Consider the following 26350-nt stretch of genomic DNA (forward strand, 5'->3'; position numbering starts at 1 on the left):
AGTCAGTTAAGTGTCTGACTCTTGATTTCAGCTCAGGTCATGATCTCACAGTTCATGGGATCAAGCCCCACATTGAGCTCTGAGCTGACAGTGCAGAGCCTGCTTGGGATTCTCTCTCTCTCTCTCTCTCTCTCTCTCTCTCTCTCTGCCCCTTCCCCATTCTCTCTCTCTCTCAAAATAAATAAACATTTTAAAAAATAAAGTATCAACACAGAAAAATAGGCAAGTGGCATGCAAGTTTTATTATCAAGATAGATCTGGCCTTGAAGACCTCCTAAAAGGAACCCTTAGGGAGGTCCATAGATCACACTTTGAGAACCTCTGGAGCATTAAATTCCTCAGCATTTTTCAAACTTTTCCTGCATACCTACCTATCTTGTTCATACTCAGCCTTGTCTCTGAGATGTTTCAAGAGATTAAATACATCAAGAAAAGAAAACACAAAGGTGAACATGTAGGGGAAACACATTTCAGGGAAGATAGTCTTTATTGCAATGCATGTGCTAAGCATATAGCTGAATTAAGCAAGCAGCTTAATTTAGCTTCAAAGGCAGCATTTTAAAAACAACCAAATGTGTTACGACATTACAGACCCAATTAATATGTTTTCTAATAATAATCGGTACCATTTGTTAAACATTTACTATGGGAAGACACTGTGTTGAGACCTCAGCCTATGTTATCCTGTCTGATCTTTCCAACAACCCTATGAAACAAATATAATTACCTCCATTTACAGGCCAGAAAAGTAAGACTCGGAGAGGTGAAGTGATGTGCCCTGTATTAAACAGCAGTAATAAGAGAGCAGAACCGCGATTATGAACTTGGTTCCGTCTGACCAGGAAGCGGTGCGCTCAGGGCCTCTGCTCTGCAGTCCCTCAGGCACAGCTGACCACACTGCTGAGCCGAAGTTACCCTGCTGCTCGCCGGGGGCGAGATATTGACCTGCATCCGCGGGGACCATCCCTTGGGGCAGATGCAGGCACAGCTGCTCTCCCCCAGGACAGCCCAGCTCTGCCGCAAGATGGGTCCCTTTCCCTCTACCTGTCACAGAGCCAATGGCGGCAGCAAGCTTGCCACAAACCATAGGGTCCCCCAGCATACTTACGATATACACAGAATTGTCTGCCCCTTGACATCCTGGGGAACTGCAGCAAATACAGGCAACAAATATAATCAGACCTCCGTTGTTGTTTTTTTTTAATTAGTGGTTTGAGTGTGAGACAAATTCAGTTTTAATTAGAACTCGTTTGTTGATAAATTCACTACTCAGGGTATACATTACACAAAGTCTCTGACTGTCCTTCTCACTCTGAGGTGAGTCTTCACCCTCTACCCCCAGTCAAATGTCAGCCTGGGAAGAGTGAAGTCCTGAGGAGACTCGACGGGCAGGGCTGGCATGGGCTCCCTGGGAAGCCGGCATGCCCTGTTCTCAGTGCTCCCACTTTACTGTCCTCCCCCTGGGTTTTGGACAACGTGCAGCTCCGCCTCTCTTCTGCTTCTTCCTCCACAAGCAGTAACTCAAGAAAAGACCCAAGGAGAACAGTATGAGGTACAGGGTCCAACCAGCCACAAGGTGCCATCCACACTGGAGGCAACTGTATGTCCATGGATGCCAAAGACTTCCACCAGAGGAATGCATCTTGGGAATTTCTGGGATGGAGATGGAGCAGGACCTTCCATGGTAGAGGACAGGGAGTCCTCAGGGCATCCCAAACCAGACACAGTGACAGATGCCTCCCTAGAAAGGGAGGTCAGGGGAGAAGGTATGGAGGGGCAGAGGCAGGAAGAGAGGAAAGCTGATGCCAGGAGTCTCCATCCCAGACCTTGGCCCCAGGGAGGCCCAGGGGCATAAACGTGCCTCATGGAGGGTTTCACATTCTGAGACAGATATTTGTACACAAGAGAGAGCCCTGTTCTAGCCTTGATTAAGCTTGAGCCTGGTTTACTAACAGTTAAAACATCAGAGAGAAAAGTACCTAACTATATTTAGGGGCTCAGATATTCTATATTCTTTTTGAATTGAGAGTAGCATGTAAACAAGAAAATAAAATCTGAGTTAACTTCTTTATCTCCAATTCAATAGTCTAGTATTTGCTGTTTGGCATGGAGAGCTATTACTATGCTTAAAGACAGGGCATTAGGGGAATGAATCATGAGGTTTCTCCAGATAAGCTGAAGAATGCACTTGCTGTTTGGACAGACCAGATAATAAGGCATAATAAGGCGCACCTTGCCTACCTGGGGCCACTGATGTTAGTGCAAGTGAACTCCTTGAGAGGGAACCATCATCCCAGTGAAGGCTGCCTTGCAGATGCAGCAAAAGTCAGGTCACTGTGCAAGACCCGACCTCCACTGCAGGAGAGGCAGTGCTCCGCAGGAAGGGTTACAGATTTAGCAAACAGGATACAGGATGCCTACCCAGGTGAATCTGAATTTCAGTAACATTTTTTAGTGTAAGTACATCCCAAAGATGGCACAGGACATGTACCGAAAAATCATTCTTTGTGAGAACTCCATTTGGGACATACTTATACTAAAAGGTTATTCACTGCTTATCTGAAATTTGAATTTAACTGGAAAGTCTGCATTTTGTCTGGCCACCCTATCCTCATGGTCTCAAATCCTGGGCTTCCAATTTTCACCTTCCTGCTCATGGTACCTGGCAGTCTGGAGCTTCCTTGCCATTTTCAGAGGAGTGGGTTGTTCAGGGCTGTGAGGGGAGGCTAAGACCAAGGGGTTCTTCATGCAAGTTGGAATACTTGCATTCGAAAAACTCCATTTCACACAGGCAAAGAACCCAGAAACACAGCTCACATTTCCGTGAGCTGCAGAAGCTTCCCCAGGCACTTCATGCTTCTCAACATCCCAGCAGTTCTGAGCCACACAAGTAAACTCCTTGGGTACCCAGGGGAGGAATGGGGAACGAGAGGGCCAGGAGCTATTCTTTCCAGGGCAGAGACGAGAAGGAAGGAAACTAATTGCGGCTCCATAATTGTAAGTAATTCAACCAACATGCCCACCACGACATGTTGCAGAGTGGATACATCCTTCCCCTCCTGGTTTACAGAAACCCAGGGAAGGGGCCCTAGGCAGTGGAAGACATCCCCTACCAGCAGGGAATATTTTGACACAAAAGAAAATCCCCTCTGAGGGGATTCATTAAATAAAGTCCAGGCTGAGCCTTTCCTAAGGGGCTCCAGGCCTTCCACACTGGATGCTCACTAATCCCCATAAAATTCCAATGCTGTAAGAAGGGGAAGGAATTATAGATGTAAAATTGTTATCAGGAGGATTCAGGCAGATTTCTCCTCGTCCACTTCCCCTATCTCCTCCTCCTCCTTGTCAAGCTATAAAGAATAATGCCTTGCGCTCATAGAGTGCCTTACAGTTTAGAAAAAGCTTTCCGGGCATTACTTTGAGGCTGGGCAGTGCAGTGACCTGCCTGGGCTCTGACAGGGTTCCCTGAGACTTCACGGTTCCTGCTCCAGCCCTCCTTACAGCCACATTCACTGGACTGAATACCCTCATCCTCCTTCCCCTTCCCTCCTTTGAGACACACACACACACACACACGTGTGTACATGGGCACATGGGCATGCCCATGGATGCAAATGCGCCTCATCTATAAACCCTGTGTGGTTCCTGTGTTCTTTGCACGTTGGAACGTGGGCCTCCAGCCAACCAAATATCCCCAGACCCAAGACTCAGTGTCTTTGGGTGGTCTTTCCCTTCTAACACTGCAGGTCCCCAAAAGGACAAGCCAGGTGGCTCTCAGAACATCACAGTGCCTGTGGGGAGCCATTCCCAAGGTACCCCGCCTGATGGAATTCTGGCTTAATGAAAAAAGGTGAAAGAACAGCTTGGATTTATTGTACATCTACTATATGCCAGGCCCTTTATACCTTACCATGGTGAATGCTTCACAACTCTGAAAAGTACTGTTGCCCGTTTTATAGGTGTTGGAACCAACATCCAGAGAGGATTGGTATTTGCCTGAGGTCACACATTCAGAAAGTGGCAGCGCTGGGATTCAAACCCAGAAAGTCAGACTCTAAGCTCATACTTTTATTACATGTAAAGTTTTTGTGGGTGAGGAATTCAGACAGAAATTGGTGGGGTAATTCTTGAGCTCCAAGATTCTTGAGCAGTGTCCCTCATTGGTAGTCACTTGGTGGCTGGACTGGGCTGGAGGCTCTGGGATGGCTTCACTCACCTGCTGGCAACCTGGTGGGGCCGGCTGGCAGGCTGCACTTGGCTGCGCCCATCTCCCTCGGCCTGCAATATCAAGACTGCCCCATGTACTCTCTCTAGCAGGGTAATTAGACTGTTATATGGTGGCTCAGGGCACCAAGAGACCAAGAAAGAAGCAACACACGCTCTTAAGGGCAAGGTCTGGAAGTGGCGAAGTGTTGCTTTTGCTACACTCTGTTGGTCAAAGTAGCCACAGGCCAGCCCAGATTCAAGGGGGCAGGGGGGTATAAATGGGTCCCATCTCTGCATGGGACAAGTATCTAGGGATTGATTTGCTGTCCTATTCCACCACAGGTGGCAAGTAAACCCATAGATGGTACATAAGCCAGGGCCTGGCAAAGCTACCCCACTGGAGCTACAAATGGCCAACAGCCCCTCACATCTGTTGTGCACAAAGGGGACACACCAGAGCTCTGTGAATAGGACCAGATGTTCCAGGGGCTCTTAGACTGGGGGATCTAATGAGTGTAGACAACGATGATGAGAATAAAGGGTGGGGTCTGATAAGGGGCACACCAGAAAAGTATTCTAACACTAACTACAGAATTCTTGTAACTTTTCTGCGTTAAGCCATCCAACCAGTCAAAGGCTAAGGGAGCAGAGCAAATGTGGCCTGATGAAATCCACCATTTATGCAACGCTCCACACAGACATCATGGAACTTCCAAAATACATAAAATCCACATATCAACCTTGCACCTCTTGGCTTACTCAGTAACGAGACTGTTGTCCTCAGTGAAGATGAGATACTGTGCAAAACTGTAGCTGTGCATTCTACTTTTCAAGTAAGGAGTGCAAAATACCCACTCTAAAGAAGTCAGTGCTGAGAAGGGCTGAGGAATGGATAGATGCAAACGCTCTTCCTGGCAAGTCACTTAAATGCTCTGAACCTCAGTCTCCCCTTATGTAAAATGGACTTAGTCTACATGCTTTCTAAATCCTTTCCAACATTTTGACGTTGGGAACTAGTGCCAATGACCTCTGAAAGCCAAATTCATGCAAAACCAGTCACTTTCTCCCTTACATACTAATGAGTGTTGCTCTGCATATTTATCCTTAAAGGACATCACCTGAAGGGTCTGAACCCTCTCTGGTTTTTGAGGCAAAGACTACGCAGGATTCTATCAAATCCTCCCAGAGGCCAGAGTCTCATCTCACTACTCACCCCATCTCATGGAGATTTGAAACAGTGAACTTTTCATCTTTAGTGTGCATCTGGGGTAAGGAGACTGAGTTTCAGAATGGCTCACTGCACTGAAAATCCTCTACTTTGCTTCCAGGCCTGAGCAGTTACTCCACCTCCTTGGTAATGTGCTAATTCTCTCATTAAAGGGCCTGGTGTGAGGTTGCTGGTATCCCAGGTCAGGATGCAGCCCCATGCCTTCAGACTGTCTGATCACAGAATAACAACCCATTCATCTTCTGCAAGTCCAGTTACCATCCCAGAGCTCTAGTCCTGCCCATTTCACCTGGTGTTTCACTGCCTGAACCAATCAGGGGAGCAGGAGGTTATGTTTATGGCTACACTGCAATGGCTCGTCAAGCCCTGATTACCACGTTTGTAAACCTCTGTAGCTCTAGATCCCAGCCACCTCAGTCCATTGCTATACCCTCCTCCAGATCCCAACTGTGGGGTCCAATTTGGGTTTCCTGAACTGGCTGCCTGTCATCAGCACAACCTGTTATTCTAGAAGTTTCCTAAATAGGCACAATGTCCCCACTGACCAGAGAGGCTAAGGCACCTATCCCAAGTTCAGACATACCTTCAGGGGAAGGCAAGGACCAGGATGCCTACCAGTTACACTGTCATGGTGACTGAGTTAGAAGGACCCTCTACAGGTCTAAGGAGGAGGGACTAATATTAGACAAAAATAGCTGCACCCAAGATGTTCAAGCCTGTAGGGGACACATCTCTCCCAATATCAGGACACAATCTGCACACTGCAGGGTATTCACACGGTAGGCATGGCCCAGAATAGGAAAGCCACAAGGAGCTCCTGACCTTACAGGCCATCGAGCCTGTCCCCCAACTCCATCCTAGCCAGTGTGGACAGGTGGGCAAATTCCACCACTTCCTTAATTAATTCCCAGCCCATCTAAGTCAAGCAAGCCCTAGCAGCTGGGTCGAACTATCCCCAGGCTTCCTTGGCACTACCCACCCTCCACCCCCTTTAAGTATAATATGGGCCTGAGGCTCTGATCCTCCAGAGACAGTGCTTCATCAGCTTCACCATATGATTCATGCAAACAGCTTGGTCTGCCCTCCCCCACCCAACTGTATGCTGCTGGCGGGGGTCAGGAATAGCTTCTCAGCATTTAGCCCAGAGCCTGGTAGCCACTGGAGGGTGCTCAATGGATGGATGTGAGATCAGTGAATGGGTGGAGATGGTGGATGGAGGGAGGGTGGATGGAGAGATAAATAAATGTTAGCTCCAAATGGGATTTCCATGCACCCATGCCCCTCCTTTCCTCAAACCCGTGGACCTGGCCAGACCAGATACTTTGAAAAGTCCCACGTGCCCATCTCCCTAGGGATGAATTCTCTGTTCTCTGTGTTACACCAGAGTGCTGGCATGTTACCAACAGGCCTCCATGTGGGCCAGTCATCTGACCCTTGCCACAAGCAAGTACGCTTTACAATGGTCTATGACTCATGCATCATGAAAGGATGTCTGTGGATGTAAGAGATGCTGTGATAGAACCTCAAGGCCAACGGATACCAGGTCTCCAGCTGGCCTAGCTTTTCCCAGCAACAGGACCCAGACCCATGTGACGGGTATGAGAGCAGATGTGGGGGTTAGCAGGACAGTCCTGAGTGGAAGACTCAAATGCAGAACCTGCTGGATTTCAACCACCTTCTTGAAATACCCAAGGATGTGCTCCCTAGAATCTACTTTAAGAATAAAAGATCCCCTAATTGAAGGTAATTTGCTTTCTCAGTTCCACTTACCATTGCATATAATTATTGTAAATACTGGCTTAGAATAAAAGACTTTTCTTTTTTCCCATGTAGTTCTAGCACTCCTTTCCATGGAACTAAGCAGTACTACCCAACTCCATGGGCAATAAGCCAGTCCCTCTCTGTGGAAAGGGGCAGGAGACAAAGCTTTAAGCCTAAGAGAAACCACAGACCCCTCACAAGGGTGACTACAGGCTTTTCTGCAGCCTCCCCAAGGAGAGATAGGTATGGGAGGGAAGAGGAGCGTAGAGGGGATGTTTGGCACAACCCATCCCCACCCTATGAGCACAAACCCTAGGGCTCAGGCCATGTGGCTCCAATCCCCATTGGGGTTAAAAGAATGAGCTCAGAATGTGGCCATAGAGGAAACAAGTCCACAGCTGGCATGGAAATGCCTGTGAGCTCTCAGCAGGAAGTGGGTGTGCCCATGGGAAGATCCCACGGAAAGCCCGTGAGCACTGGGCCTCCATCTCGGCCTCCGATATTCAGACCCTGTCCTTCTTCAGCTTCATCGGCAGTCTCTCCATCAGCTGTCCTCCTTCTTTCTGGTCGTAAGTCCTACTCAGGTCCTACAAGCAGGGCCCATCCCGCAGGAGCCCCTGCAGGAGAGGTTTCAAAGGGCACCCTTGTGATGAAACATTACATTTATAAGCCAGCTCTAGGGCCCAGGTCCCCCATCTGCTTACGTATTCTCAAGCCCCACTCTAGCAACCTTAGAAAGCACTGCTACCAAAAACCACAAGAGCTGCCCTGACAGGGTCACCTGAGCTCACATGCCGGGCCTCCCTAGGCAAAACCACATTGCAAGACCTGACCAGGGTCTCTTGGCTGCAGCCTGGAGCTGAGCCTTGTCTAGGCACTAAACCTATCATTCCACCACAGTCTGCCTCCCCAGTTTCTTGTATGGGGTTTCAGCTTCCAGAGCTCCCCTAGGCAGACAGCAGTTGCCTCTCACAGCTTCCCGAACCCAGCAATAGATGAGTAGTCAGGAGCCTGCAGCCTCGCACAGGATTCCCAGGCCGGGCCTTTTGTGCCCTACAGGAGCCTCCCTGTGAGGTGTTTCCCCACAGACCTGGCCTGCCTGCCCCTTGCCCTCCCCAAAAGGGTGATGCATATTTTATCTCCAGTGGACCATGAAGGTCTGAAGGAGGCAGGCTGATTTATCAGAGACAAAACCATACAGATGAAATTGTGTCAATATATCTTTGCATAGTGGATTCTGAAGGATGCCCCCTATTTCTCTGGTAAATCATATACATTTAAAGTCCCCAAAAGCTTAAATATATATTTATCCAGTAAATCAGCTCAGCTTTGAAGTGGCTCATTTCTTTCCTGCAGAAATACAACATACAGTTGCTAACCTTGTTTTTCTTCCCTTTTCCAAGTAAGGGAAAAAAAAAAGAAGAGGAGCAGAGAAATGAAATTCTGAATAATGAATGTTTAAATATTGACGAAGGTTTGACACTAATGGTGTGAGGGAGAGTGTGCCGCACAATGGCTCCTCTGCGGCAGGATCTACAAAGAGATGCATTTTGCTAGAACCTTTCAGGCCCCTTCCAGCAACTAAATTCTCTGAATCTGTGACACACACGTTATTGAGTGCTCCAGGGCCAAGGCTGGAGCACACGGGAATCAGATGGAACCTTCTTGATGCAACAGGAAAGGTCTAGTGATTTATTAGTCTTCATTTCCTGATTCTCTCTCAGCCTATTTGCAAACAATTTATTCAGAAGCAGCAGTTTCTCCTTTTTAAGGGATATTACCCTGGCTTGAGCTATTTCTCATCGTCCTAGGAAGATATTAAAATCTGCTGTGGACGAGGATTTACGTGTGTGAATCCTCAGTGCCAGGCCTGGCCAAAGTTAGTTCTCAGTCATGACCATAGGCTTTCGTGGAGCCTCCAGACCCTCATGTATATTGTGTTTTTCACAGGCACATTCTCCAGAAGGCTGATGACAATCTCCCCACTCTGTAGCCCGGGGGTTGAGGTCTAGTGAATCAACACAGCAAAGAGAACAGCTGTCCTGTGTGTTTCCTACAGGACTGGGGTGACAATTGATTCTGGGGACTCTAGTGGCTGTAATGATGGAAGGTCCCAGGGGGAGCTGACCTTCCCCAGGAGACACTGCTGCCCTGTCTTCAAGGTGAGCTTTGGTCTTGGGTTCTCTGAGTCTATCTCTCTGCCATTAAGCCAAACCTGAAATAAACCATTCCAGGTTCTACCCTGATTGTCACGTTGCAGGACAGGAATCTCCTGCAACACACTATCCCAACACAAAATGAATCCTTCTGGGAGCCTGGAGACTCTTATTCCTTCTTGGCCATGGCCTCAGGTTCCTCTTCCCTATGGTGTTACAGTCTTCAGACACAGGGATTTCTGCCACCAAAGCCATCTGTGTTCAAATCTCTGACTCAAACACACATTTCTCTTGGCTACTTCCTGGAACCACACTAAATGACAATAAGCAACAGAAAGGTGTGAGCTCCTCACAAAGCACCGGGAAGGTCTCAAAGGTCTGTATGCATTTTGGAGGGAGGAGTGAACGGTGACTTTGGACAAGGGACACGATGTCCATGCCTCTAACGGGGCACATGAGCAGCTTGGTCACTGGGACCCCCAGAGGCACAGTCCTCAGAGAGTGGAGGTGAGGCGTCCAGGCACAGATGCCACTATCCCAACAAATAAGCATATAAATAACACAGCACGGATACGCATCACATCAGCAATGCACCAAAGTAGAACAGAAAAGTCCTAACATGCTAACTGTGCAGTAGGACCAGAGAGTGAGCAGGACGTAAACAGACCCATTTGCAGGAAGGAGGTGGGAATCTTCTGAGAATTTGGGATATAATCTTGCTTATAATTGGCCAGATTTGACCAGATCTGGGGGGTGGGGGGGACCCTCCGAGTACGCAGAAAACTCGATAAACGAAAAAATTAGGAAACCATTAATCCCAAAATTTATCAAAAGTATATGAGAAAGTAACCATATACTACTCTACTGAGCTCAGCACTGAAAGATAGTTGCATAAATATAATAATATGAGCATGACGTGGATTGCATCTATAGAGATTAACAAAATAAGTAGAGATAAATTTTATCTTGTGCACATATTACATCCCAAATTCATATACGTAAAACCAAAACATTATAGACAGGCAACACAGCAAGAGAGATGTATTAGTAAAACAAAAGAAGAGGAAAACTATGGAGAAGGGCAAAACAGAGAGCTAAATTCTCAAGTAAGTCAAAAGATAAGGTCTAAATTGGTATCAACAAGTAGCATTATAAGCACGTAATTCCAAACGTGGAAGTAAATACAAGAAACAAATCCAAGTGTCAGGGAACAGGATGGGGTGGGGGATGCGGGCAGGAGGCTAATGTTCTCTCATTTTGGTACACATTGGGTTTCTAAATCCATTACTTTGATAAAAACTAAAATTAATTTAAAAAATGAAAAGCTGCCGCTCCCCCAAGTGGGCCTACAACAACCTGGAAAAGAAGGTGCTGGTGTACCCCCTGGGGTGGGTCAGAGGGAGGCCAAATGCAAAAGGAACCCCAAACACATGTTCCACCCCGACTGGGGTTTGGACATCCCTCCTAAATTCTGGTCACATCAATTGTTGTTTCTAAACCATGCTGTTGAAAGGTTTCAAAAAAGGTGGCTTTAGCAGATAATTTGGAACTTTCCCATTCTGGGATTAAAAATAGAAGAAGTAAAATCACATTTCACAACCAGAGCCACACTAGGGCCCTGTTTTCATCCCACCGCACAGTTTGTGACGTGAAAATAAACAAAACTGGAAAGGAGGTGTTTCTGTATTTTTTTCTCCCGAGTCTCTCGAGATGAAGTTGGGCAAAGGGTACGCAGCCAAACTGTTTTCACACCATGCCTTGACTGCGTCTCACACTTCTTTGCATTTAGAGGGGATTTTCATCATTGCCTGGTTTCAGAATTGACTCGGTGTAGACTGTAAGCTGATAGCTCAGCTCAGTCGTCATTAGCGTTTGTGGCCTGAGAAAAGTGTCGTCAGGTCTTGAGGAGCTGACCACGTATTTAAGGTCACAGAGGGACCATTTTTCAATGTGGCCCAGAAGAAACTACTTCACTGGGCATCCCAAATTACCATCTGAACCAGTGATATATTCACCCGAAACACCAGCATATATATTAAGACCAATTCCCCTAAGAAACAAAAAAAAATTTTAAAGAGTTTGAGTATAAAAATGCACAGAGTGAGAAAATCCACAGCAAATGGTCTTAAACAGTGGCTGGCCAGCAATGCCTGACAGTTTCTCCCAGGTTCCCACTAAAGACCAGTCAAAACTAGGCAAGTAAAAACTCAAATGCCACTACATTAACTACAATTTGATACAGTGTTAAACCCTCCGGGATTTCCACTAATTGTAAAGCCATGGGAGTGGAAGTGAAAAACACAAACTGAGACACATGCTTTTTTTCTTTTTTTTTTTGCTTGAACTAGAGCCCAACTGAAATAAGATAGGCAGGATGTTCAGTTCCTGCATTAGAATTTAGAACACAAGTTCACGCCACACTCTGTGACAGAGATTCTCCACAGGGGTCCATCTTGCTCCCTAGGAAACATTTCATAATTTCTGGGGACGTCTGGAGCAATCATGACTTCAAGGGAGGGGTTCTCCTGGCATATAATGGGTAGAGAACCAAAGATGCCACTGAACATTGTACAATGCACAGAATGGCTCTGTGCCAAGGATGAGAAAAACCGCTGTACTGTGCAGGAGATATACTTGAAGGCATTAAGAACGTCTGTTTCCCCATCATACTGAATCAATCAATCTCTCTCTCTCTCTCTCTCTCTCTCTCTCTCTCTCTCCGTCTCTCTGTCTCACACAAATATACACACACAGACAGACGCGTTTCATACACCTTAATACATTAGGTTTCAAGGCCCTAATAATGTTATCTAAAAGAGCTTTTAAAATTCTACAAGTATTCATGCAGGGAAAAAAAGCAAAACAAAAAATGAGATAACCACTGGAGGACTTGCCTCTGACCATCTCTGCAACATCACAAAGAACAGAAGACATTAGACAACAATATCCACTGAGTTTTGCAAAAAATGGCTGTGGCTAGAAATTTTACATTCAACCAATACGATAATCCATGGTCTAAATGTGGAGCCATGAAGGCATTTCAAGATATGTATGAACTCTAAAATTATAACATGTATCATTTAGAAGAGAAAATACTACTTGAAAACATACTCCACCTGACTGAGTGATGAATCAAAATGAAGAACTCAAGAATGGTGTGGCTTGAGATGAGTGATAAAACCCATTTACATGTAAAGTTCTCTGTATTATTATTGTAAGTAATGAGAAAGAGAGAAAATAAATATCATAATAGGAAAGGGGACACAACCACAGACAGTGGTTCCTTCTAGTCCAAAAAAATCTCTCCGTACAGCACTTGCTAATGAATTGAAAAATCTCGACAAATTGGATGGCTTTTCTGGAAAATGTAAATTACCAGAGTTTGACACAGGATAAAACAAAAACCTTAAGAAATCAGTTGTGAGGGTAGAATAAGAAAACTACCAAAGCTTATATCTGGAAAAGATTCCAAGACTAAATACTTTTATAGGGGGTTCTTTTAAACATTTAACAAACAGGTAGCTCCATGTTTAACATTATATATTATTATATATTGTAATTAATATTATATATTAGTTAATATTAGATATTAAAATACATATATATATAACTATAGTCTGTTTTATGAAGCTAGTAAAACCTTATACCAAAATGTGCCAATATAACTAATTAAAGAAAAACAAAATAAAAATGTACAGATACAGATGTGAGCATCTAAATAAAAGCATCATATACCAAATACATCATTCACCATGGCCAACTAAGATTTACTCTCAAAACTGAAAATACAGTTTTTATCATTTTTGCTAACAGTAACCAAAACCTTGTGTCAATTGAGCAATAAGGAAAACCATATGCTTACCTCAAAACATACTGAATATATTCTTCTTTACTATTCTTTCAAGTAAATACACATTATTTTCTTCCTAGTTTCCTACTTTGAACTTACACTATTCTTAATGAAACAACTAAAGTCAGTTCTGTTAAAATTAGAGAGAAAATGAGCTCTTTCCCTTCCACTAATGCTTTACACTTTTCTAGAAGATCAGACCAAGGCAATAAGAAATGAAACAGGAATTAGAGATATAACTATTAGAAAGGAAGAAATAATCATTATTTCAAACAGTATGATCAGACACAGAAATTGCAAAGGAAACAACTGGAAAATATCTTATAATTAGAAAGAGGGTTCAGGAATGTAGACCATTACAAAGGCAAAACAAACAAACAAGCACCCTTCTTTAACACTAGAAATAGCTACTTCTAAAAATCTGCTCACAACAGCTATAAAAAATATCAAAAGCAATCAAAGACATAAGAATAGCCCTAAGTTGTGGCACCAAAATGAAGAAAATTAAAAACATTACTAAAATATATAAAATAAGATTTGACAAAATGGGAATGTGTTCCTGGATGGAAAACTGAATGTAATTAATTCCCAAAATAATATATAACTTTACAACATAAGCAATGAAATCATGAGCGGCTGTTTGGTTTGGGGAAGGGGAGAAGCACTGTTAAAAAGAAGAGAAGAGGAGCACCTGGGTGGCTCAGTCAGTTAAGTGTCTGACTCTTGGTTTCCGCTCAGGTCATGATCTCATGGTTTTGTGAGTTTGAGCCCTGCATCAGGCTCTGCACTGACAGTGGGAGCCTGCTTGGGATTCTCTCTCTCTCTCCCTCTCTCTCTTCCCCTCCCCTGCTCATGCTGTCTCTGTCTCTCTCAAAAATAAAAAAATTCTTAAAAAAAGAGAGAAGAGAAGGGATTTTGAAGAAACAAAAACCTAAGATCTTCTGCTAAGATGAGTAGGGTAAAGGAATTAAGAAAGTATAAAAAGAAGACTAAAGGGAGGTAACTTGTCTAATAACCAGACTGTCCCCTGCTTTTTACAACTGTTAAAATGTGCAGCACCAGTGCAATCATCGATAAACAGAGCACTGCAACAGAAGAGTCTTGAAATAGACCCAAGTACATTTAGGAACTTAATAAATTACAAAGGAAGCAGTCCAAGTAAATGGGGTAGAAATGCACTGGGACAATTGGCTATTGGAAAAAAAATTAAATTAGACTCTCACCCTATTACTATTTACTAAAATACACACCAGGTGGATTGCAGAGTTGATATAAAAACGAAAGCCATTTAAAAAAGGACTATATCCATATATTACTTTGAGATTTAATTATTCTAATGTTTTAATGAAGCATTAAAAAAAAAAAACTAGCAGAAAATATAGTTGTAAATTTAACTGAAGGACATTCTAAGCATAAAAGCCCTGAGGAGAGAGGGGGCAGATCATGAAAGGCAAGCTCAAAATATTTAGTACATAAAAATTTTAAACTTCTACTATTAAAAATCATAAGCAAAATTGAACGGCGGATGGAGATGCTAAGACCCTGCTCAACCTTGAAAACATTCTGCTAAATGAAAGAAGCCAGCTACAGAACACCATATATTGTATGATTCCATTTATATGAAATGTCCAGAATAAGCAAATCCATAGAGACAGAAAGTACATTAGTGGTTACCAGGGGCTGGGGGAAGGGGGAGTTGAGGTGAAATGGGGAGTGACTGCTGATGGGTATGAGGTTTCGTTTTAGGATGATGAAAATGTTCCAAAATTGATAGTGGTGATGGCTGCACACCTCTATGAATATTCTAAAAACCACTGAATTGTACACTTTAATGGGGTGAATTGTATGAGTTATATCCCGATAAAGCTGTTATAAAAAATTTAATGGCAAATAACCACTGGGAGAAATATTTGTAACATACTCAGGAAAATATTAATAATCTTGTTATATAAGGAACACTTAAAAATAGTAAGTAAAATGATGACACCCTATTAGAAAACTGGGCAGACAATGAAGGGACAATAAATGACTAAGAGGCTAATGAACAGTGATTATTCTATCACCTTAGCAGTGATTCAAGAAACAGTAATGCTTGGGATGCCTGGGGGGCTCAGTCAATAGAGCATCCGAATCTTGATTTCAGCTCAGGCTGTGATCCTAGGGTCATGAGATAGAGCCCCAGGTTGGGCTCTGTGCTAAGTGTGGAGCCTGCTTGAGATTCTCTCTCTCCTTCTGCCCCCTTCCCCTGTCCCCAGCTCATGTGCACATGTGCGCGCTCTCTCTCTCTCTCTTTCTCTCAATAAATAAACAAACAAATTAAAGAAATAACTAAATAAAGTGCTCTTGTCGAAAGGAAAGGAAAGGAAAGGAAAGGAAAGGAAAGGAAAGGAAAGGAAAGGAAAGGAAAGGAAAGGAAAAGAAAGCAAAGCAAAGCAAAGCAAGAGAAGGGAGGGTGGGAGGAAGTAAGGAAGGAAGGAAGGGAGGGAGGAAGGGAGGGAGGGAGGGAGGGAGGAAGGGAGGGAGGGAGGGATGGAGGAAGGAAGGAAGGAATGAAGGAAGAAGGAAGGAAGGAAGGAAGGAAGGAAGGAAGGAAGAAATGCTCAATACACAAGAAGGTACTAGAACAAGGACATTCTTTTCTACTGTGGCAAAGCTTTCACCTGGAGACCATGCTGGAAAGCAGCTTGGGAATAAGCATCCAGATCTACGACCAGATACACATCCCCTTTTTTCTGCATCTAGGAATCCGTCCTCAAGAAATAAGCACAAAATACCCAAGTAAAGATTTATGCATGAGGATGTTCACAGCATTGTTTGTGGATATTTATAATATCCACAAATTAGAATGAACATCAGTGCTCAAAAAGGGAGAAATTGTTAAATAAATTATGGATCAGCCACAAGGCTGAATATTATGCAGCCATTAAAAATGATGTTTTCAAATAAATTTAATGACAGGGAAAATGATCACAATGTAATGTTCAATGGATGAAGGATATAAAATTGCTTACAATATGATCCCATATACACACAATGCTAACATGAAATACAGGAAAGGGCTTGCAGAAAAGATCACTAGGTGGTGGCATTCTGGGTGATGGTCAGTTTTTCTTTATATTTCCTGCAGAGTCCTTGTTTTCTATGATGGGCATATTTTCTGGAATATTCATCTGCAGATAAGTCTTTGGCCAGAAGAGGAATAACTGCAATGCAATTCCTTTAAAAGCTGGTATCTGCTTTGCACACACCCCTCCCCACCTTCCCTTGCCCCAGAGTACTGTAGAGGGGCAGCCGTAAAGGCCCAGCCAACCTCTGGAGGCAGACCCACCTTCTGACCAAGCTGACTGTGTTAGTCCGCGTGATCTGCTATAACACAACACCACAGACTGGGTGGTTTACAAACAATAGAAATTTGTCTCTCACAGTTTAGGAGGCTGGCAGTCTGAGATCACAGTCCCGGCATGGTCAGGTGAGGGCCTCTTCGGGCCTGCAGACTTTTCACTATGTCCTCACATGGCTGAAGGGAGGAGAGAGCTCTCTGGGGCCTCTTTTAGAAGGACACTAATCCCATTTGTGAGGGTTCCACATTCATGACTAATCACCTCCCAAAGGCCTTACCTCCTAATGCCATCACCTTAGAGGTTAGGGCTTCAATATATGAATTTTGGGGGGACATGAATATTCAGACCATAGCACTAAGGGCCCCCATTCATTTGCTCTAATTTATCTAGGCTTCTTATCTCTGTAGGGCTGAGTCTCACAAAGAATAATAAAGCTATTATTGATATCACTGATAAGCGTGAAGGTCTTTTAGTCCAAAGTGGTATTTGTTCTTTATTTAAAAAAAATGTTTAATGTTTATTTATTTTTTGAGAGAAAGAGAGTGAGAGAGAGAGAGAGAGAGAGCATGCATGAGCGGGGGAGGGGCAGAGAGAGAGGGAGATACAGAATCTGAAGCAGGCTCCAGCCTCTGAGCTGTCAGCACAGAGCCCGATGAGGGGCTCAAACTCATGAACCCTGAGATCATGACGTGAGCCAAAGTCAGATGCTCAACTGGCTGAGCCACCCAGGTACCTCAAAGTCGTATTTGTTCTAACATGGATCACATTGAAGACTAAAGAACATTTAGAATCCAGTGAAAAGAATGTTTCATGATTAAAGAAAATGTGAGATATATATTTATTATAATGGAATATATACTCCACTGTACATACTGTGATATAACATAATATAATGGAATACCATACAGTCTTTAAAAAGGCTGGAAATCCTGCTGCTGGTGATAACATGGATGAATGAACCTGGAGAACATTATGCTCAGTGAAATAAACCAGATGTAGAGAGACAATATTTCACTTACACGTAGAATGAATATATATGTGTGTGTATAAACACACACATCCATATACACACATACACAGCAAAGTCACAGTGACAGAGAGTAGAATGGTAGTTACCAGAGGGTGGAGGGTGGGGTAAGTGGGGAGGCAAAAATAGAATGATGGTTGCCAAGGGCTGGGGCTAGGGGGTCAAGAGGAGTCAGTGTCTCATGGGGACAGAGTTTCAATTTTGCAAGATGAAAAGAGTTCTGGAGATGGAAGGTGCTGACAGAGGCACAGAGGTGAGAATGCACTTCGTACCACTGAACTGTGCACTTAAAAATAGTTAAGCAAGAGGGCCACCTGGGTGGCTCAGTCAATTAAGCATTGACTGTTGATTTCAGCTCGGGTCATGATCTCACAGTTGTGAGATCGAGCCCCACGTCGGGCTTCAGGCTGAGTGTGGAGCCTGTTTAGGATTCTCTCTCTCTCTCTCTCTCTCTCTCTCCCTCTCTCCCTCTCTCCCTCTCTCCCTCTCTCTCTCCCTGCTGCTGCTGCTCCCCTGCTCTCTCTCTCTCTCTCTAAATAAATAAATAATTTTTTTTTTAATTTTAAAAAGTGGTTAAGCAGTGAAGTTTTAGGTTGTGTGTATTTTATCACAATAAAATAATAACAAGGTCTCAATGGTGGAATTTCAGGCCTCTGGAAAGAGGTGGGGAGGAATCCCCAAGTAGCCAAGCCTGCTTCTGGTGGGCAGCACCCACCTCTCCTGGGGGCAAAGATTGGGGCATGAAGACCCCAATATGGAGCCCTCCAGGTATTTCAAAGCACTGCAAGCAGAGCTCGGCTGGGCAGCCTGTGATGGTTAAGCCTCGGTAGAAGGGCAAGATCACTCCGAACGCACAGGTTCTCGGACTGACCTACCCAAGGCTGCCGCTTACCCTGTGGCCCCCTCTGCCTCAACCTTTCCAAGGCACAGCCTCAGCCCCGAATTTCTTTTTTTTTTTTTTTTAATTTTTTTTAACGTTTATTTATTTTGAGACAGAGAGAAACAGAGCATGAACAGGGGAGGGGCAGAGAGAGAGGGAGACACAGAATCGGAAGCAGACTCCAGGCTCTGAGCGGTCCACCCAGAGCCCGACGCGGGGCTCGAACTCACGGACCGTGAGATCGTGACCTGAGCCGAAGTCAGACGCTCAACTGACCGAGCCACCCAGGCGCCCCACGAATTTCTATCCTTCAGTCCCCATCAGCTGGCAAGACCAACTCCTATCCAGCACTGAGGAAGAAATTGAGATCATCATGCAAAGGCCATGTAAAATCCCTGTCCCCCACTGTCACTCAAAAAGCATTAGGACATTGGTCTGTAAAGGAAATAAGCCCTGCATTTATTCAGCAGCTCCTAGGCTAGCTGAGTGGGATGTGGCCATGTCCTGTGCCACTTATGGATGGGTGGGTCATGAGAAAAGGTAGATCAGGAGCAGCACGACAGGCTGGAAAGTGGCCATGGCATAATAAACAAAGCTTTCAAGAATCTGCCAAGGGGAGGAAGGTGACATCTGAGCTGGTCAGTGAAGAAGGGGAGGAAGGCTATTACAGAAGGAACTAACAGTATCAGCAAAAGCCCAGGGGCTGGCAGATAGGAAGATGGGCTGTGGAGACTGGCTCCAGAAAGCTTCCCGAGGAGGTTGGTCCTTGCTCAGCATGCCCATCACAGCTTTTGAAAGCCTTGCTGGCCACTCACGAGCACTGTCTCTCGGAAGAACTATGCCTTCACTGGTCTAAGTTGGGCAGAGTGTGGGGAGGATGGGGTGACTGCTGCTTGCTTGATGGGGACCTCACAAAAACTGGACATTTGTCAAGACCCAGTTTAAGCACCACCTTCTACCTCCCTGCTCCTCCCCCCCACCTTGTCCTTCCCAGAGCTCTCGTCACACCCCACCTCACAGCCTAGTCACAGGTGATGTATGTGTCAAATATGGCAGTGAGATGACCTTAATGCGTTTGAATGAATGAGGGTCCCTCCTAGGTCCATTCATTCATTCATTCATTCATTCATTCATTCATTCACTTACTCCCTAGGCCCATTCATTCATTCACTTACTCCTTCAACAAACACATACTAAGTGACCACAGTAGGCCAGACCCTGCAGTAGACACTTAGGAATGCACAATAAAGGATACCGTCCTTGACCCCAATGTATTCAGCCTCTAGTGGATGAGAAAAACAAAAGAAAAGTCCAGGGACAAGGGCCCTGTGCACAGACAGGGCCGGCCAGTTCTGCAGGGAGGTGGGAGCAGAAGGCCACATATAAAGGGGGTGAATGGTGCTTCTCCCAGCCATGGCAGGGAGGGGCTCCCTCAGTGACCCCCCCCCCCACCCTCCTGGGACATGCCGAGGGGCTGTGGGGAGCCACGGGAAGCTGACAACGGTGTGTGCAGCTGCCCAGGACACCTGAGCACTCAGCTGCAGCCACACAAAGCCCACGTTTGGCTTCCTCTGCCAATTCCACCTCAAAGGCACCTGAATTTAAGATTCATCAGAGGGCTCTGGCTGCCTGGGAAATAATGATTTATTTTCTCTCTCACTCACACACACGCGCACACACACAACACTATTTGCAATCCTTTGTTCTCAGTTTCCTACACATTTAATTACCTCAGGATAAATCTGATTTCCCCTCTTGGAAAATCTCTCTTTTGTTTTCTTTTAATTTCCCTTTCTTTCACGTTACATTTGACAAAGTTGGGAGAGACAACCAAGACAGATGAGCACAGAGGGTGGGAGAAGGCGAGAAGCCAGTGTGGCCCGTGGAGGAGGGTGCCCGGATGACGCAGACCGCCTCAGCTCCCAGACCGGAGCTATAAATTAGGAGAAGTGCCCCGTACTTATATTTAATTCAATAACTAACACTTACTCACATAAAAATAACTTATTTTCATTCTGGGAGGGTAAGGCCTAAATTTAAACAATCTTTCCCAGCGTGCCTGAGGAAGAAGTCTGCCAATTCTGCCTCCTCCTCCCCCTCAAGCTCGAGGCCTTCATCCGCTGCTTAGAGAGAAGGGACGGGAGTCATTCGCTGGTGAAAGCCCAGGCCTGAGGGGAGAACTGCCTGGGAATCTCTCAAGGAAGAAAATACTCCTGGCCAGGGTCCTAAGAAATAAGCCTAAGAGATATTTTTAAAGGAAAGGCATCAAATGGATGGGATGGAAGCTATGCATGGAGTGAAATTCCTATTCTGATCTTGAAAGAAGGCGGGGTGCGGGGGTGGGGGCAGTAAAACTATTGATTTCCTGGCAAGTGGGAGGAGCCTGAGCCCTTAGAGGGAGGACACTGCCCTTCAGGATTCTGGATCTGGGCCTGCCCACCTGGTTTCCAGGCTCTGGCGGGGCTCAATTCTGTCACTCGAGTGCTGGGTAACCATGGGAGGGACACTGCCCCTCTCAGCCTCAGCCCCCTTGCCTTCCCTTCTTATTTTTTCATGTTTATTTATTTTTGAGAATGAGAGAGAGAGAGAAATAGAGAGGGAGCAGGGGAGGGGCAGAGAGAGAGGCAGACAGAGGATCTGAGGCAGGCCCCACGTTGTCAGTGCAAAGCCCACCTCGGGGCTCGAATCCATGAACCATGAGATCATGACCTGAGCTGAAGTCAGATGTTCAGCTGACGGAGCCACCCAGGCACCCCTACCTTGCCTTCGGAATTCCACTGCCACCAGCTCTCCACACACACTGGTCAGGGTGGTATTATTATTTCACTTAAGTCAGTCCACCATTCACCTCCTCCAAACTCCCCAGTGGCTTCCTTCACACACAGAGGGGGAATACACTTCCCCCCTAAGCTGTGTCTCTGCAAAGGCTGTTTTATGGGCAGATGGTGAATGAGAAAAATGTTTGAAACTACCAAATCCACTGACCCAGCTCCTTGGGTGAAAGCCACAGGTACCCATCATTTCACATGCAATTATTTGCACATCTGTGCTTTACTGGAAAACAGAGAATGTTTTGGCTGAAAGTACTTCAGGGTGGGCCAAGCCTCCCTTCTTCAGTATAGTTTCAAGCCATGACATCATAATAGATAGGGCACCTGACCACTTCAAAGTGAAGGCTCTTCAATTTCCAAATCTCCACCTCTACCTATTCAGGATGAGGTATGATGATGCTGAAGAGGAGTGAGGTCATCTCTACTCGTCAGAAAAGTAAGTTGAGGACAACTTACAAGTCCCATACCACCTGACCCACACCTACTCCTCAGACCCAATCTCAACTTTGCCAAGACCTTCCCACCTCAGGGCCTTTGTCCTTGCTGGGTCCTTTGCCTGGAATGCTCTTCCCAAGCATCAATTCATGATACTTGGGAAGCCTGAAATGGCTTTTAATTTTCCTGCCCTTAGCTCAGAGACTTCCCGGACTACCCACTGAAAGTAGCCCCAGTTCCAGGCACTCTCTCTCCATCTTCCTTCCCAGGCCTTGTCCTAAGCTCAGATTCTTGTTACTTTGTTCCTTAGACAATTTTCCCCCACCCCACCAGAGAAAGGATAGGCTATAGAGTGATGGGATTGAGACTAAAAGGGTCTGCTCCCCTCCTTTTTTCTCCAGGGTCATGGCCAAAGGGCAGATCCATTAAAAATAAAAAATAAGAAACAATTATGTGCCTCTCGCTGTGGAGATGTAGCAAGATTGTGGCTATATTTGGGCAGAGGCTGACAATCCAGTCCACACTCCTAGATTCTTTACTCAGCCCCACCAGCCATGCCCACCACTTTTTCCTTAAGCTCTACCTCTGACCTGACCCTTCCTTTCCCTAACCTTTTCTTGGTTCCTCCTTGAAGGGTCATCTCAGAAAAAAAAAGACCTTAAACAGTGCTTCTTTACCCCGAAAGCTCATGGTTATCACCTGGAAAGGTTAAAAAAATACCCTGCCCACACCCCCACAAGGGCCAATTCAGTCAGAATGACAGGGGAGGGATGGGGGCTGGCATCAGTATTTGTTTAAAAGCTCCCCAGGTTGTTCTCAAGGTTAGCCAGGTTAAGAATCTCTGGATCAGCACTTTATGGATGTTTGCTGTGTCTGCTACCTTTTCATTGGACAATGACCCGTGCCTGCGCTCTGGGACATGCCAAAGGCCACTGGGGCCTATGCTGACTAGCCAGGGAGTCAGAGGCTCTGGCTAATGGACACTGAGAGGCCCAGTACCTTTAGAGATGGAGAAATAAGCAAGAAAAGCACAGAAACTGGAAGGTGGGAAGTGTGGCCAAGCCCACAGGAGGGTGCAGTCAGGCTCCAAGCCCAAATGGGACGGCCTTGCAAAGGAGGACTCAGGATTGGAGCCTGTGTACTGTGTGGGAGCCTGCGTTGCTGCTGTGGGGGTTCCTAACACCCCAAACACATACATACCTGGCAGCCTAGCGTCCCTTCATTCCTAAAGATAGAGGATAAATCTATGATTGGCCATGACCAGCAATTCTCTCCCTCTTGAGGTCTATTAATTAAGAAGATAGGAAAATAAAACAAGAAAGTAAAAACTAGATGAAATAGCTATAATAACACATAAAGGAGTGGGTGATTTGTGCCTACGTGAAAGCCAGTCTCTAGACAAGTTACCACTACTGAATGCCAGAACCTTACTTGACTCTCCACAAAGGCCTGCTGGGCACCTGCTTCATGGACACATGGCACATCCTCCTACCAGGCAGGCAGCCTTCCAAATGGGACTCGTGTGGAATGGTGATCTGGAAGCCAGACAGGCATGTCTCCTCCACCAGGGCCTAAGCTCCGTGATGGCACATGATTCCTAGTGTTTCGCACAGTGCCTGCCGCCAGCATATACTTGGTTATTTACTGAATTATGAATGGGCATTTCTTGATCCACTCGATAGGTATGGTCTTTCTGCTGGAAGCAGCCTTCCCCTAGGAAGGCTGACTCAAAACTCAGCATCACTCTTGTATCAGTGAGGATGCCTGGTTATAGTAACAGAAATTGACTGTAGTTCAACGTAAGGGACAGAAAAGGAAGGCAGCCTTCTGGAAGAACATGGAACAGTGCTCAGAATCATCAGAAAGGCTGGGCAGGAGTCTAGGCAGGCTGGGCTCCAGAGCCCCGCCAACACCTCAGGGAGGGTCTGGGCCAGGCTACGCGTCCCAATAACCCCTCTGCCCTGCCGACCATCCTAACAATGCAGATGCATTCGCTAGGACTTAATGCTGTGGCAAAAGTCCTAGTTCTCCCAAATCTTCCAGCCACTCTCTAAAAAGTCAAAGCCTTAAGTCAGGAACATCCAGGTGGCTGGGCTACCTGGCCGGGTACCCATGCTCCAGCTCCCCAAAGGTGGGAAGGAGGAACACCTGGGCCCTTTGGACTTCCTCACACTCTCCAGGAAGACAACCCTCCCCACCTCCAAGTAGGAAGAAGTGTTCAGACTCCAGGTAGTGCCCCTACCCACCCGCACACACCAGACGTACATCCACTACGACATGGAATCCCGTCTTCAACTTCCACAGCAACCTTATTCCATCAGACTTTGTAAAAGTAGCTGAATTTAAGCAGAAATAAGCTCTCTTGCGAGGTGTATAATTGAGTCAGTTTTACAGTCTAGTGTTTATAATGTGCTAAAGCCATAGCCAAGAGGAAACAGCTGCATTTGTAACTTTAGCCTCTGGTTACCAAGGGAGGCTGGAGACACTGGGGAAGGCGTTGAGGCGTTGAGGTGTTTCGATAGATAGAGAACCGGGTCGTTTCCAGTCCGTGGCCTAGGAGTGGGGGGAGCAGCAGTCACTCTTGGCTGGAGGCAGGGGTCTGGACAAGACTCCTTTGCTTTCCTGAGTTTAGCCACAGACTCTCAGCCAGTGGCTGGCACCGCCACCCGTTCCCTCCCTGCTGCCACACTAAGAGCGTCCATCTACATCTGCAGCCAGCTCTCCCACATGTGTCCTCTGACATCTGGGCTCCACAGCACTCTGGGGTGATACATGGGTCAGGCTGCTGCCTCCCAGTGCTCGCAATCTGCTCACCTCCTATCCTCCCCGACAGGCAGGCCCCGACTTCACCGCTATCCCGTGAGAAGGTGGGCGTCACTGGGCAGGCATCACAGGGAGAGACCACACTCTGCACCTTCCTCAACCTCCTGGTATCTGTTACTAAAGTCCTGAGATGATGGGGTCATCGTCACCTGTTTCATGGCTTTTGGTACAAACAAGGTGGGTCAGTGACGCCCACCTCTGTGCTCTCAACTTTCCTTTCTCCCAAGTGCAGAGAACACCCCTCCTGTTGGGCACGATCCTACTAAATGGGTTAAAGGTGGGGCGATTCTGGAGACTGAAAGGCCTTCACTCTGAAGTGGTCAGGTGCCACATCTATTATGATGTCATGGCTTGAAATTAACTGAAGAAGGGAGGTTTGGCCCACCTTGAAGTACTTCTAGCCAACATTCCCTGTTTTCCAATAAAGCACAGATATGCAAATAATAGTACATGAAATGATGGCTTTCACCCAAAGAGCCAGGTCAATGGGTTTGGTAGTTTCAGACTCTTTTCTCATTCATCATTTGCCAATAAAACAGCCTTCCCAGAGACACAAGCTGAGAAGGTTCGGCTGAAAGAGATTCCCCTCTAACGGAGTTGGCCCATGGGAGCCTCAGAACTGAGTTGGTACAGCTACAGGAACCAGGGCAATGGGGACAGAGAGCCAGGCACTTATTGGTCATGTGCACCCCCCATTAGCCATGTTGATCTGGGAAAAGAGGGGAAAATAGGCCAATTAATTGTGGATCAAATTAAACCACATCCTGGACTCAGCCAAGAAAGAAAGGTAGAGGAAAGCAAAGTTGTTTCTGAGGCCTTCTACCTCCTCCCATAGATCTCCAGCTAAATGCAAAAAAGAAAAGGGATTTTTTCTTGTAGGAAGAGATGAAATATCAACCTTTATTAAAATAAATAAACAGCCAGCACTATAAACCACATAATAGAAAATGCAGGGGAATTTGGAAGAATATTGAAAACTGACAAACCTCAGAAGTTGGGCAAGATCGGATTTCTCTAAAGGCCAATATAGCATGCAGAAAGGCCCAATATATGGGAGTTGCAAGGTGTAGAGGAAATTGTGGGAACCTGTGGTACAGCCCAGAGGGTTTTCTTCTATCTCTGCCCCCATTTCCAGGGCTCCTGGGCAGACAGACCCTGGCCTGGAGAAACTTCCAGAAGAGAGTGTGGATTAGGGAGGGTAACAGCTTCAGTGGGTCACAGCCTACAGCAGCTATGACAAAAACATGTACCCCTGTGCATCCACCCACATATGCATCATTGTTGCTCTGCAGAAGAGACACCAAAAGGAGAGCAACAACAATTTACAGGCCTATGGGAGAAAGGTTTCCTGAATTAAAAGCTTGAAAGTACATTTTGAAAAAGCCAGAATACATCCCAAGATCAAATCAAGACATATCCTGGTGAATCACTAAACTTCAAACCTAAAGAAGGACTCCTCTGGACATCCAGGTGGAGAAAGGCATTATCACCTAAAAAACATAATAAATAATAATAAAAAAAAAATAACACTCTGGCTTTGCCCCAAACTGACCACAGCAATGTTCAATGCCAGAAGACACTGAAGCAATGTCATCAATCCTGAAGGGGAAAAAAAAAAACAAACAACTTTAGGTCACTATGTGTTTTAAATTTAATTTTTTTTTTTTAACGTTGTATTTATTTTTGAGACAGGGAGAGACAGATCATGAACAGAGGAGGGTCAGAGAGAGGGAGACACAGAATCTGAAACAGACTCCAGGCTCTGAGCTGTCAGCACAGAGCCCGACACAGGGCTCAAACTCACTGACCAAG

At 45.7% G+C, this 26350-nt stretch overlaps 1 protein-coding gene and 1 long non-coding RNA gene across 4 annotated transcripts in view; both read right to left on the reverse strand.

Moving 5' to 3' along the window:
- The window catches only part of EPHB1 (EPH receptor B1), a 430500-nt gene that overhangs the window by 189261 nt on the left and 214889 nt on the right, over positions 1–26350 (reverse strand). The gene's annotated exons all lie outside the window — the stretch shown is intronic.
- Positions 4054–24616, reverse strand: LOC132683118 (uncharacterized). Its single transcript, XR_009612053.1, has 3 exons — positions 24530–24616; positions 22916–23000; positions 4054–4278 (listed from the first exon to the last, which is right to left on the reverse strand). It is a non-coding gene; the product is annotated as an uncharacterized LOC132683118 (long non-coding RNA).

The sequence above is a fragment of the Panthera onca genome, chromosome C2, assembly GCF_046562875.1.
Source record: "Panthera onca isolate mPanOnc1 chromosome C2, mPanOnc1 haplotype 2, whole genome shotgun sequence".
Taxonomy (NCBI): Eukaryota; Metazoa; Chordata; class Mammalia; order Carnivora; family Felidae; genus Panthera; species Panthera onca.